The sequence below is a fragment of the Grus americana genome, chromosome 8 (genome assembly GCF_028858705.1).
Source record: "Grus americana isolate bGruAme1 chromosome 8, bGruAme1.mat, whole genome shotgun sequence".
NCBI classification, from domain to species: domain Eukaryota; kingdom Metazoa; phylum Chordata; class Aves; order Gruiformes; family Gruidae; genus Grus; species Grus americana.
In genome coordinates, this window is record NC_072859.1 from 1,712,214 (window position 1) to 1,726,953 (window position 14,740).

Here is a 14,740-nt window from a genome sequence, read left to right on the forward strand (position 1 = left end):
CAGTTCATCTACCTCAAAGAATACCAAGTAGCAAACTCAACATCTCTACTGACAGCAATGATATGACATGAGCGAGAAACTGCGTTTTCCCCCTCTCCTTGTCTTTCTCCCTTCCTGCCTCCCCCAGGTTCTGAATGAATTTATCACTCCAGAGAGGTGCCAGGCAGACAGCGCGGAAGCGTCCGGCCCTCTGATGTGCTCCCAGAGGGACAGGATCGGTAGCAGGCCCGGGCTTGCACTGTCTTGCCAACACATCTCAACGTGCACTGGGAGGGATCGCAGCCGGAGGGTGTGAAAGCAAGTCCCTGATAAATAATACACGCCGTAGTGGTTTATCCCTTGGCTTTTCGGCTGAGAGCATCAGCAAGGGCGCCAGTTGTGGTGGTGACGTGTGCTGTGTGGACAGATGTCACCCAGGGAAAAGCTTTATCGTTGAGGTATTCACCTCATATTCCGTGTTGTCAGAACATTTACATTCCTGACAGATTTCTTACAAACTTAATGTAGCTCAAGGGCTGCACTCGGAGACCCCAGCTAACACAAACTAACTCCAGAGTTTTCAGTTCAGCTTATGTCTGGTATGTGGCAATATCTGGCGAGGTATAACCTTGTTTCCGGTATGACTCTGTAGAACTTGGATAATTTTTGTATCTCAAAAGATACTCCAAGTATTTAATAAGCAGCAGATTATCATCTCTTACTCTGGGTAATAGAATTAGAAAAATTTCAAGAGTGGATTCTGCTCTCCTTATTCACGTTGACCAAGTTGCTTTCAGACTACTTAGCAAGAGAGTAGAAAATACGAGTGACAGAAATTGCCCATTAGAAATGTTAATTTTCAATGCAATCATTAACTGCCATGGATGTTTATAGTCTGTGAAGAACTCATTACCTTATTGATGTACAAACTTAAGTCATATGTTTTATATGGTTCCGGAAAAAAAAAAAAATTCTTTATTATTGAGACTTTCCATAAGATGTTATTGTACAAAAGGCATAGACATACATTTGTGCATTTTTTCCCCAGTTATTTCCAGATATTTATATTATTTTGAAGAAATGCCATAAATATACCAGAGAATGAATACAAAGCACTGTGTTATCAGTAACATTCTTTAAAAAAATCAGTTTTAAAGTCTTTTTTTTTTAGGCGGGAAACACAAAAGCTTCATGCAAATGAAGTTTTATTTCATCAACAAGTGAAGGAGATCAGGGCCTTAAAGCATCATCTGAAATGAAAGCAAGATTGCCTTTCTATCAAGTTTCCTTCCTCCGCATTCTCAGTTTGGGCAGTATCTTGGAGTAAAACAGTTGTCTCCATATCCTACAACTGCATAACAGCCAATGACAAAGTCAAATGTCTGAGACATCTGTGTCCTATGGCTTCAGCCCACACCTCACCGAAGGACATGGCAGGAAGGTTTTTCTTCCACAAGGAGGTGTCAGAATTCATGAGAGGAAACAACATAGAAATCACACCCTGGCATTCCACGTGATGTGTCCCACGTGGCTGGAGGGCAAGTGCTGATTCAGAACATATAATCTGTTTACCCATCTAGTGCTTGCTTTTTTGGACTCTAAGGCACACTAAAGAGATACCATCAGTAGTACAGTTTAAAATTGATGACCACAGATCATTAAAAAAAATCCCTCAAGTAGCAGATGATACAGCACAGCTGCAGAAGGCATCAATTCCAATTAATTTGTCAGGAAATTATCACAGTCATAGTATTATCAGTTTTCTAGAAACCCATATATGGAACCACAGATGATAAGTATAAAATGAAGGACTTCTGTATTGCAAGGAGGAGGAGTAATAAAAATCGTTCGCACTCCAGACAGAAGGTGACACTTGTTAATTTTCTAACATAGTTTTGGTTTATTATCTTTAATGACTGACTTCTCTCAATTGTCAAGATATTAAAGAAAGAAGATGACCTGAACCACACTAAAACCCTCTCTGAATTCTACCCAGAATCACCTTTTCTTTCCTTACTTTTCAATAATGAATGGATGTATTAATTCAAAACTCAAGAAATGATAAAAATAAATGCAATCTCTACAGTCAAGTTTTTTTTAAACATTGTGAAGCTGCAGTCATATCTACAACAAAATTTATTTTCTCCAGGTTTTAGTTTAAAAAACCAACCAAACAAACAAAAACAAAAACCCCAAAACCAAAGGTTTTTATTTTTTATTTTCCTTTGATTATCTGGATTTTTGGTCATTCAGATTCTTGGATGAATAATTCCTGTTCTACCCATATGACAGGAATGACTACAATATGCATTCAAACTTCTCATTGCATAAAAGTGCAGTAAATGTCAGGATTTGTTGCGTCGATTAAAATTAGCGTATAATACTTTGTATTAAAAAAGAAATTTTGAAAGAAATTAACTTTTTAAAAATGCATACCCTTCTAAAAAACAGCAATTAGAAATCTCTCTCAGCATTGCTTAGACTGTGTTCATTATAGTTCCTAAAACTCTCCTGCCTTATTTTAAACAGTGATATTTCCAATATAATATGAAATCAGGGTCATTATCTTAAACTTTTATTAGGTGGGTTTGTTTGTTTGTTTGTTTGTTTTTAATCTTCTGAATGTAAGAAACTTCTGGCTGATAGTTAAGAGACATCCTAAAAAAATCTTTAATTGACCTTAGAAGAATTCAAAGGCATCATGCCCTTGAAACTATGCATATATTATTCCACACATTTCTGAACAAAGTTGCCTTAATTTTGGAAAAAAAATGGGAACAATAACTGATGATTTTTTTAATGTAAGTTGAAAGCTTACCATCTGTGTAGATTGCTTCATCAGTGTATTATCCGCAGAAAGCACTACTGGTTTAGATAACTCCTGGAGTGATGGCTAAGATACAGTATAAATATAAATGAGATGGTTGGCAAATATGTCCAAGATGTGAGCAAGGTACCATGAAATGGATAGCTAAGCTGCTGACTCTGTTGTCCCTAATGTTTCTCTACAAAACTTCAGTTAAATAAGCTCGGAGTAGAGACCAATGTAGCAAATCCCAAGACAGCATGCAGACTTTCTGTTTCATCAATTTAGCCCTCAATACATTGCAAAACACTTGAGTAGCATTTTCTATCTTGCTGAGTCCAGTCCACAGTTTAATGAATCTTGCCACTGGTATGAGGTTGTTCAACATTAAGTGATTTTTTATTTCTTCTGCTGACCATCTGCTGCATATGTAGACTACTTATCTATGTATATCCACATTTAGATATAATGCCAACTGTGTTGGAGAAGAAACATTTTACTTGTGGATTAAGAGATGAGCAAAAGTTCATAAAAGCCAGAATCCTCAGCTTTGAATGAAGTAGAGAAACAGGTTTCCATCCATGAATATTTAAAAGGAAGTCTATACAGAATATCTGCATCTGTGCTTCTAAGTGTTGCTGCAACTTGAAGTTGGATTAACTTCAAAGATAAAAATAGACCCTCTGTCTATGAAAGGCAAAATTTCTCTGTACTGAATAGAGATTAGTGTCCGACACAGAGGAGTGAAGCTTTATAAAGAAGTTTTCTACAGGAGACACCTGTGAATCTTGGCAAATAATGATTCCAGAGCCTGTTTCTTCTTTTTGCTGAATGGCAGACAGTCGTCTGGTAATAGAGCTCTATAGACAAGTTCGGATGAATGGTGCCATGCAGTTGTGAAATTGATGACAATGCAGGTCTCACAGTCCATGGGATCACACATCTCACCCAAACTTGCAAATGTATTTTACAAAAAACCTCTTTCAATCTATTTCGCCTTTGAAGTTTGCAAGAGCATTTGCTATATCCTTCCCACCCTGTGTGTGAAGGTGATAGTGAAGTGGAACCAATATTCGGTGTGTGTAAAATTCACATAATTTTTATGTAAGCCTAGTTTAAATGTCCAGCCTTGATATTGAACATAAGTAGAAATAACTTGCAATGTTTGGAAATCATAATCCCTAATCATCGATATAAAATATACAACACTAGACGCACAAAATCATGCTCATACATTTACAGAAATTTAATGAATAAACTTAAGGAGAACAATTGCAGAACTCTGTCTTCAACAAAACCGTAAAACTTCCCTTCAGAATTAGCAAATAGAAACTCCTTGTGCATACAAGTTAAAATGCACAAAACTCATTAAAAAAAATAATAAATGGTTTCTTAAATCCACCCCCAGGAATTTTATAAAAATCCACCTGACCTGTGGATTCTGCTTTTGCACTCTGAGAAGCTTTGTTTTAAGAGGATACACCACAGAATAATCCCTTTGAGTCATAGCACTTTCCACGCTTTGGAAGAAAAGGCTCTATTTCACAGCATTTCCTTGGTTCTGATCTGAGGTATTGCCTTGATGAGTAAGTGGAAAATTGGAGTTTCTATCTATCAGATAAAAAGTAGTAACTAGTTACAGCAGTTTCCTCTCTTCCTGACCTTATTACATATTCCTTTTTAGATCTGAACTCAGTTGCTTGATCACAATTCAAATCCAACATCACATCAATGCTATCAGCTCCAGGAAAGAAGTCAGCAGTTTCGAGTATTTACTTGTTTGCACTCTTATGTCTGCAAGCTCCCCCAGACATTAATAAGATTTTAATTTCTTTATTGGTAATATCAGACTAGCATGGATTCATTCTTTTGAGCTCCAGATAATCTAATCCCCTCTCCCCGCAATGCTGTAGGTAAAACGCTTGCTGTTATTTGTGCCCAGTATCCTCATGGAAAAATACAGATGCTAAATCAGTTCAGATAATCTGTAAAGAAACAGAATCATTGAACTTTTTTTTAAAAAGTGGTTAACACTTTATATTCAGGTACAGAAGCTGGTATACTTCTGAGGTTTCATTTGCTTGCACAGATTTCTGGGCTGTTCTGCATATGTTGTTGACATCAGAAGGTGCTGAATTAACATTTCCACTGGAGGAAAGGAAAAGATTGAGTGCTTAATTTCTTGAGAAGATAGCTTTTAAAATGCAGTTAAGGTGTGCAACTGCCAGTATTAAGGCACCTGAATAGCAGTAACACTTTGCATACTTTTAGGCTGTAAAGTAAAACTGAGTATGATTAATGGGATGGCTTTACACATAACAGCACAGCTGGGGATTATGTTATTTTATATTCACCTTCCAAACTCTCATAAAAGTAGATTATTGTAGCATAGCACTCCTGAATAGTTACATGATGACTGGAGCCTTAACAGCTCCCATGTTCCTACAAAAAGAAATATACTGCATAGAAACTCAGTCTTCCTCTGTGGAATTCACCCTTCAAGGAGGATGAAGAGTATAAAACACTGGAAGGGTGTTTAGGGGACATTGGGGTCATTATACAAATATTGGAAGAGATGTAAAGATTTGGTTGAGCAAGGGAGTACCTGAACAGAATATTTGCTTAACTTCCGTGGCCCAGGTGGACTGAGGAGAGGTTAAGGGTGTGCCAAGGCTGGCAGCTGACTGCTGGGCACCGATGCTCCGAGCCCCAGCATCACCATTGTTCCTGCACTTCACAGTGAAGGGATCAGCCGCAAAGCCATGACTACAGCGTGAAGAAAGTGACTATGTGCTTTCAAGGCTCAAGCACGTATTCTTTCAGCGTCATGCCCGAGCCTGAAGAGATGCCCCAGAGTGTCTGTGGTACTGGCAGCAGCATCCATGGTGGGACCTGTGCACAAGCACGTGAATAACCTGAACAGCGTTAGAGAGGTCAGGGTGTAATAACAACTCTGAATAAAAAGAGTACTTGACTTACAGTTATTATTGCCCACTAATTACAAGACAAAAATTTGCAACCATCTACATTCTGCTGAAACTCAGCTGGAATTAGAGTTGCTGCTATGTGTCATGTGAAATCTCGCTCAGAAAGGCAGTTCACTTAATGGGCTGCTGGCGTCAGCTGGAAGATACCCACTGATCTCACGACATAAGAGAAAAAGTTCTCCTTTATAATGACTATCCAAATTAAAATACTTTTTATAACAAGTGAAATTTTCCTTGATTAATAGCCTTTTTTACAAAGATGTTATTATTTATGACCAGTTGAGCCACAAGAAGAGAAATTTCTTATTGCTTAGGCTCTCTCCCATTCCTTTTTTTCTGTTATATGTAAGACTGTATAAGTTTAACATTTATGAAATATTAACACTTTATTTTGATTAATTTTATTGGTATCCATAGTGAAAAAGATTCAGTTTGATTTCTGCAGTATCAATCATATTGATCTACAGAACAACTTGGTCTCATTCTGGCAGGTATCAAACAGATACAGGTACAAATAAAATTAACAATAAATAAATTAAAATTTAGGATTTCATGTCTTCTTTTTTTCCTTTTTAATAGAAGAATAATACTAATTAAATGCACATTTCTAAACTCTATGTTCTTCAGTATGTAGCTTAAAGACCAAACACCTATTGACATAAGCTCAGATACTACTTTCCTGTAATAATTTTTAATTTTTCATGGATACATTAAGCTTTCAGCAAATGAATAAGAGCAAATGTTAAATATATTTTAAAACCTGTAATTTTCTATAGAAAATTAACTTTGTTCAGATATTTATTTGTAAGCATACGGTATTGTATACCTTTGTGAGGCAATGACTGTGTACTTAAACTAAAGCTAAACACTGAAGACAGTTAGTATTTTCAACATATTACTGCAGCGTCACTTTTGTGTTCCTCAGTTTCTTACAAGGATAGATCCTGCCAGGAGAAACTTAAGTTTTATAAGAAATATTTCAGCAGTTCAGAAGGAAATGAAGAGTAATAGGTAACATAGCACTTTGCCTGACAACAAGTAGGAATAATGCAATTATACAAAGCTTAGCAAAACCATCTTCATGATAAATAATGTAAACACATATGAAGAAATTTTGTTCTACGGTTCAAAACTAGTCTTGTTGTTTATGCTTTTAAAAATATGTCTAAATAATAGTTTTCACTTCAGTTGCTCAAACCCTGACATGCTGCTTTAGAGAACCGTCTATGACTAGGAAAACAAGGATATCCTCAAAGACTGTGCCCCTTGAAATGGTTCAGCTTTGCGTATTGACTGTAGTTGTGAGTGTGACTGTCACCCTGGCACCCTGCGACAAATAGATGTGCACGGTACCGGTGGGTTTCTGAATATACCAAATGTTGGTTACACTGTATGGAAGAACAAGCAGGCTACTGACATGAGCAGTAAGTAGTGTTTTCCTGTGGTCATTTTTCATTTGTCATAAACACGTTAACCCGGGAGAAAGGTGATATATCTTAATGACTTCAGAGAGACTGGTTTCAGCTTTTGACTGACTTCAGTGTTCATAGAAGATCTGTTAAAGCTGTGACTTTTACAAAAAGGCAATTTAAAATACATCAGGCATCTATCAGACTGTTCCTTTTTTTTTTTTTTCTTCTTCAGGAATCATATTTTTTAAGCAGTTGTTGCCTGAAAAAAAGATGATTCAAAAAGAAAATAGTTCTGTAAGTAACTAGTAAGCCCTGTTTCCCTATAAATTAGCCTCTCATTGTTCAATTCCCATGTGAATTCATGGAATATCTGGGCTTGCACTGCAATTGAATAGGATCTCCATCCTTTGGGTTATCTTCTTGTTTTCCTAAAACATGGAGGAACAATGTTTTGGATATTTCTGCCACTTTGTCAAATTTTGTAAAACAAAACACTTCCAAAACTTGTGGACAGAAATAATGAAGGAATGGTAGACAGGACTGATAGAAAATAGTGCTAAGTAAGCTTTGTTTTCTTCAGAATGCAAGTGGAAAACATGCAATATGAAAACAAAACAAATGAGACTGGTTCTTTTGGAGTCCCAAATGAGAAAACTTAAATGGCAATGAGGTTATCGGAAGTCCCAGCACCAGAAACAAAACTATGAGGATCTTTTCTTAATAAGTATCCCATGTCCAATTTAGATTTGTGCATGCATCTTTGAGAACCTCTCTATGTTCTTATATGACCATGATTTTCTTCCTAAAACTCCCTCGACTTTGAATTATTTATGAAGCAGAACATCTATTCACTGCTTCTGCTTTTCCTTTGAGATCTCTTAATTATCAGTACCATCCACATGGACAGATTTTCATATGATCTTTTTCAGCATCCAAAGAGCATCAAGGAGGTCTAAGTTTGACAAGCATTTGTGTGGAGATTTAGGAATAAAAGAAAACAGAAACGGAAAACATACCTACACTTGGGTACATACTGACTATAACAGTGCTGCAGCAAAATTATGTTTATCTCTACAGATTCTTGGATATTTAAAGGAATGGTCCATCAAAACCAGATGCATAAGCAATTAATAGGAAATGCAATAGACCACTTTTAAGTTGAATAAAAACCAAGCTTTAGAAATTATAACATCTCAAAAGAAATAGACTGTAAGTTTGAAGACACAGATGAAATTGGGAATAATTTTTTTTTCTAACCAACAAATCCCCTCACAATGTAGATGATGTAGGAGCAGAATAATTTTTTTTTTTTTTTTTTTTTTAATCAGACCATCAGGGTAGTGTTTGCCAAGTCAAAACCGGATCAGTCACTTTATCTATAGTAAGTTCTCTAAAGTAACAAACAGAAAAAAAATTACTCTATATACCTAGTGATCTTGTGGAAAATTGCAAATTTAGCAACAGATGGCAGGAAATGGAATTTGCTGTCTTATCAGGACAATAAAGAAGAAAACAGTTGGGGTAAACTTGTTACAAAGGAAAAAAACTTGCAAAAGAAAATAGAACAGATACTCTAGTTCACATTTATAGATTCTATTAAGGACAATCTGTTTTTAATTGGAAAGGGCTTCCTGAGCCTGTAAATGTAGTATGCATGCTCATCTAAAAAAGTATTTGCAAGTTATTGTCATGCTGAACACAACAGGTGCTGCTCATGCACTAAATTAGATTCACTGCTCAGAGCCTACACAACTCTAGTAGCAAAACAGGAGAATCACGAGTAGTGTCTGAAACATCATCTTCACAAATCACTTACATTGTCGTGGATTCTGAGTAGAGAAGCTGCCTATTTCCACGGCTGAGCTCAATCACTGTTGTATCAAAGGTTCTCAAAACTTATTATACAGATGACTAATATATTCAACATGGCTCAATGCAGACTAGAATGGTCTGAAATTCTCTATAAAACAGAGTGAGATAAGGGAAATTCATGAGCTATTTTCAGTGCAAATGAATGAAGAACTGGTTGCAGGAAAAGAAAAATAAATAAAAGATGACTCCCAGTGGAATCATACAATACATTCTAGGCTTAGGGGCCACCCCAAATGTTTGCACTTCTAAACTTTGGATGTTTTATTTTCTTGTGTTTTTTGGGTTGGGCGTGTTTTTTGGTTGGTTGGTTTGGGTGGTTTGTTGTTTGTTTTGGGTTTTGTTTTTTTTTTAACGGCTGTTATTGTTGCTGTTTTGCTTTAAGGTTGGTATTTGATGAGGAAAGGGGATGAAAGATGTAATGCAGTGATAGTTCTGAGTTCACTGTGATATGACTTCATATGACCCTTAGAAGTAGCTTTGGGTCTCTTTGTCCTTGGTAGAGTATACTACGGGGCCAAAAAGTCTTATCCATCAATCATTTCTGAGAAAGATCTCTGCTCAAGGAGAAAAAGAATTGCAGCTATGTCCAATATCTGAACTAGTCATGGGCAAAAGAAGGAAAAAATAATGTTTTATTCATCTCCCTCTATCTGATGTGAGCACAACACACTGCTTCCACCTTTCCCCAAATAAGAAAGCTATTCCATAACTGCTCTGGGTCTAGAACTAGAATAAGGTCTTTCTCAGCACAATGTAAGTGATATATTTTCCTCAATATTTGCCAAATTTTCCTAGAAAAAAAAGGTTGTGGACCGTCTTGATAATCATTAACGTCCCACTGACATTTAGAGGATGTTATGTGTGAAGTGTTCATAATTAGCACTGTGTTTATATAAGATATTGTAACTCTGTACTCCAAAGGAATCTTACATAAATGAAAAACAAACAGAAATTAAAAAGTAGTCAAGAAGAAAATAAAAAACTGTTTTCCAACATTACAAAATGGTAATTTTCAGCAGAAGAGCGTGAGAGTTGAGAAAAGATGATTTTTCTTTTTGATGCAACGCTGCTTAAGCTAGACTTCTGCAGAGGGATTTTGGGTTTTTGTGCATCTGTTCTTCACCTTGATTCCATTTTGTCTAAAGTCCAGTGGCTCTGTTCCTAAACTGGAGTTCCCTGACTCTAAGTCGTGCTTCGTGCTTCAGCAAAGGGCACGCGAATTAGCTACCCGAGGCACCCTGTCAGAACTCAGTCATACTGCTTTCTGCCTTCTGTTCATGTACTTGAGAACAATACTTGACTTCAGGATTACCTGAAGGATAAGTACCTTGATTTGGGGGTGGGAGATGATGTCTTGGCGTTACAGATGTTGCTTTTAAACTCGTTCTAGTGGGTTTGTGTTTTACATGCTTTAGCTGAATACAAGTCGGCTAAAATCATAGTCATTTATTCATGGTGCACATTGTAAAAGACTAAAATATAAACTATATTAACCAGTTCAAACTCTAAAGGATCTATAAAACATCCTCCTTGACAGCCATGCTCAACTTCAGTAGGAAATTTTAAGTAATGTCAGTAGAAAGAATCAATCAAACTGCAGATCAGTATGTACCAAAAGCAATAACCCCCTTGGCAAGCAAACAAGGCTTTCTCCCACAGCGACTGAGATGAATAACCCTTTCCTCTTCTATTTGTAATGGGTACTTTTACCCTAATATCTTCTTCATACAGAAGTTGGGAAATTGTTGCGATCCTCAACCTGCGGGATATAGTAGGATGCATTAGAGATTATGCCATGGCACTTCGAGTTTCAAGTTTTCTCACCCACCTCAATTATTTGATCCTGGGAAATTAAATGGTCCTATAGTTCCCAACAAATCCTTTATTTCTGGAGCTAAGGGTGTAGATATTTCATTTAAGAGTTCAAGTATCCATATGTGGACAGGTAGTCTATGCAGCAATTCAGTCCTATGTGAAAAATATTAATTGACGTTGTTTCCTTGGAAACTAAAAACAGCCAGTGGAAACTGCTAGATAGTATTAAAAGAATTCAGTCAAGTTATATTTGAATAAATAAGAATGATTTGCAAAATGCTACTGTTTGCAAGGACAGGTGATATTCTTCTTAAACATTTTTAAAATTATATCATTGAGGTGCAGCTTCCAGCCGGCACGTGGTTTCTCACAGGGTTACAGTTTGGTATTAAAAATATTAGGACTATGTAAGTGGTTGATCATGAATGCTCTGAAGCTAAAAAGGTCCTTTTTACTGACACCATCATTTTTTTTTGGAGCAAGTCCATAATGAGGTAAATTAAATAGATTAAGAGAGTAATAAGCATTCGGATAATAATAATGTTTGACAGAACTATATTGCAATAAGTGGCGGTGATTGTAAAACTCCTGCCAGATATAAGGCTAACATTAATTTGCGCTCCTTATATCACATAGAGTTTGCTTTTCTGTGAATGAGAGTTTGGCTGTTGAGGGTTAACTTCAAAATCAAACAAACAAGCAAGATTTGAGCAGGGTCAATTTTTCTTTAACTTTCTGGTAATGTCAATTCTAGCTGTAAGCAGCCTTGTGAAAAACACTGGATTACGTGTGGATTTGGGCTTCTCAGTCCGTTTGCCAGCAGAGACTGATTGTGTTGCAGAGGCAATGTAATTACTCATCAAGGTGAGAGTGTTTGTGTTGGAGCCCCGCTTACTTTCCCCGCGACAAGCCCGCTTGCCTTTGCTGTCAATCAAAAGCACCACAAAATGGTGGCAGCTACAGACGAGGGAAAAGGCATTAACGCATTGAATGGAACTGCCATAGTAAGCAGACTGGAAAAGATCCCCCCAAGATCTCTCTGTCCCTGTAAGTGCTCCTTTAATGTAAATGCTAAGTCGCCTTATCCACCAAAACGCATGTGAAAGATACCTCCGAAACCCACGTAGATGGATTGTGTGTCGGATAAACAGGAGAAATAATGGATGATATGATTGCCTGAGGACATTAGGGCTATTTTTGTGGCTATTCCTTGTTATTCAGAGGTATTCATCGTGCGCAGCAGGCAATCCTCTGCAGGAAAGAGGGAATATTAAAGATCCTGGCTTGTACTTTAGCTAGTGGCTCTGCAGTTATCCACCTCCAGTCACCACCCCCTCAAAACATCTCTAAAACCTGTGTGAGCACATCCCACATCCCATTTCTATTCCTTTTGTCTGTTTTGCACTTTGACTGAAAACTCTTCAAGGCAAAGACTCTTGAGGCAATTGGCATTTTCTGTACGGACAATGTCTTCAAGATTTTTCCGTTGTCACTTTTATTATAAATACAATACAAAGTACAATAACATTTGTAGAGTTTTGAGAAGAAGAGTTTTGGGCCATCTTGGTAGTGATGTTACACTAGTAATTAACTATTTAAAAACTATCACTATGAAATTCTTCATGTTTCATGACCTGATTCACAGTCTTAAACTTTAACCATACTTTCTGAGCAAAGTAGTTAAAAGTGCAAAGATATTGAACTGCTGGAGTTGTACAATTTTGTACAAGATAAAAGAAAAAAAAACAGAGCACTATTTATTCTATATATAGGTTCCAGGATGAATGCATATGACATCCAAATACATCAAGTGGCTGTACATGGCATTTCATTCTGTAATAACTGAGGATAGCGGTGTATATTTCTGCAGCTTGTGCATCAATCTCCCTTCAGGTAACTCCCCAGAAATAAGCAGCCCGCTTGCGTTTCAATACAAATTTCATATCAGAAACCCCATTTGACAGATGTACATTTTAACAGCTAGACATAAGCATCTGAAGTTTTGGGTCGTGACCGGCAAGTTACACCACAATGATTGAGCATAGGTCTTTTTTTTTTTTTTTTAAGTCAGTCTTACACTGCTTGTTGTATGTGGGAAACCTATTATCATTTCTCTGTCTCCAGTAAAAAATTCAAATTTATCTCACTTTACCGTTCATTTCCATTAATTAGAACCATCATCATTCCCCTAACGCCATCATGACCCTTGTTCCCTTGGTCCAAGCCCCTGAGACTGGGTTTGGAAGGGCTTTTTTCAGGGGATTTTTGTAGCTGCTTTTTTTTTTTTTTTCTTTTTTTCCTTTTTTTTCATTCTTTCTCCAGCTGAGAACATCTGGCCTTTCTAGAAAGGACAGATAAATCTTTCAGAGGGTGCCTAGGGTATTAAGGAGGAGTGTGTGCTTATATATATATACACATAGATATATATAGAAAGCATACTAGAGACCTTGTTAATGATAGAGTTCCTCTAGAGCCTTTAGTATCCCACAGTGCTTATAATCAAAGATATTTAAAATAACTGTGTTAAGAATGCTAAGTATGTCTTAAACCATATGCTGTTGTAGGCTCTGAAATGTTACATGTCGTTTGTCAGAAGAATATATTCTTTAACAGATTTTTTTTTTTTTCCCCTACAAGGAAATCTTGCCTGCTTCAATCCATTTTTGGTTATTAATGTTGACTTTCAGAAATTATTTGTGAAAGACAGGCTCCTTAAATTAATTCCTTCCAATGTTAGTTTCACTAAGGACGAATTTAAAAGGGACTAAAATGTGGGGGGTTTTCTTTTTTCTTTTTTTAACTATACTCCCTTAAATAAAAATCGCAAGGTATTAAGAAAACTATTTGGCATGGGGAGATTTTCCTTCTACCCTTCAGTGTTATGGCATAAAACCCCACATAATAACAAGGAGGGGATCCACTCAATAGAATGAGATTGAATATCCAGATAAATAGTGTATCAGAGTATGTTCTTTCTCTGCAAGAAGAGTTGTCACCTCTTCAGGGTATGATTTATCGCTGACTGCCCTTCGCACACTCTTCTCGGGGGGAGGGGACTCGCACACCGCCCCACTGCCAAACTCCAGCATCTGGAGCAAAGTTCAAGGATATATCCGACATCTCCCAACAACTTTGAGCTTTTGACAGAGTTACAACGTATTGTACAGGAGTTCATGAACTCCAAAGCAGTGTCAGTGGCGGTACATATCACTGTTACATATTTGCACGTGGTTCTGCCAGAAGAAAGTCGGAGGGGTTACCAAGAGGTGTTACGTATCCTGGCTTCCGCCACTGACATCACAACAGCTTGTGGCTCCTGTGGGTTATTCTAACGGGAGTGAGCTAGTTATATGGATGAGTGGAAAGCACAAAGCTTTCAGCAATGTGCAAGAAAGATTATTATTCTGAATTGCATATGTAGATCTTTTTTTCTCAGCAATCATTCAACGCTTGGTGGGGGACAGATAATAGTTCTATAAGGCAAATCACTTTATCTTTGTATATATTCCAAAAGAAATTTGCATAGCTTCCTAAGGTGGGACTTTGGTTCCTCACCCTCACTTATCTATATTAATTTTCCTTTTTTTGCAGATCGATGTGCAGATTATTTTTTTTTTTTTTTGGTTGACATCAACCTTTCTATCAACTTATACATTGCTTTTCAGGTTGTGTGTTTGTTTGTTTAAAGAAGACAAAAATGTCAGAAGAGATGCAATTACTTGATATTTGCTTATAAGCATTATTACTATACTGTCTCCTAAATTATATTATATACATGTGGTCATTTATATTAATACTTTCCATATTTATGACCATTACACAAGTGACATCTTATTACAAGAATTATACATTATTAAGTGAAATGCATG

General features: G+C 36.8%; 1 protein-coding gene across 2 annotated transcripts in view; it reads left to right on the forward strand.

Moving 5' to 3' along the window:
• BRINP3 (BMP/retinoic acid inducible neural specific 3) overlaps positions 1–14,740 on the forward strand; it is a 223,331-nt gene that overhangs the window by 194,451 nt on the left and 14,140 nt on the right. The window lies entirely within an intron of this gene.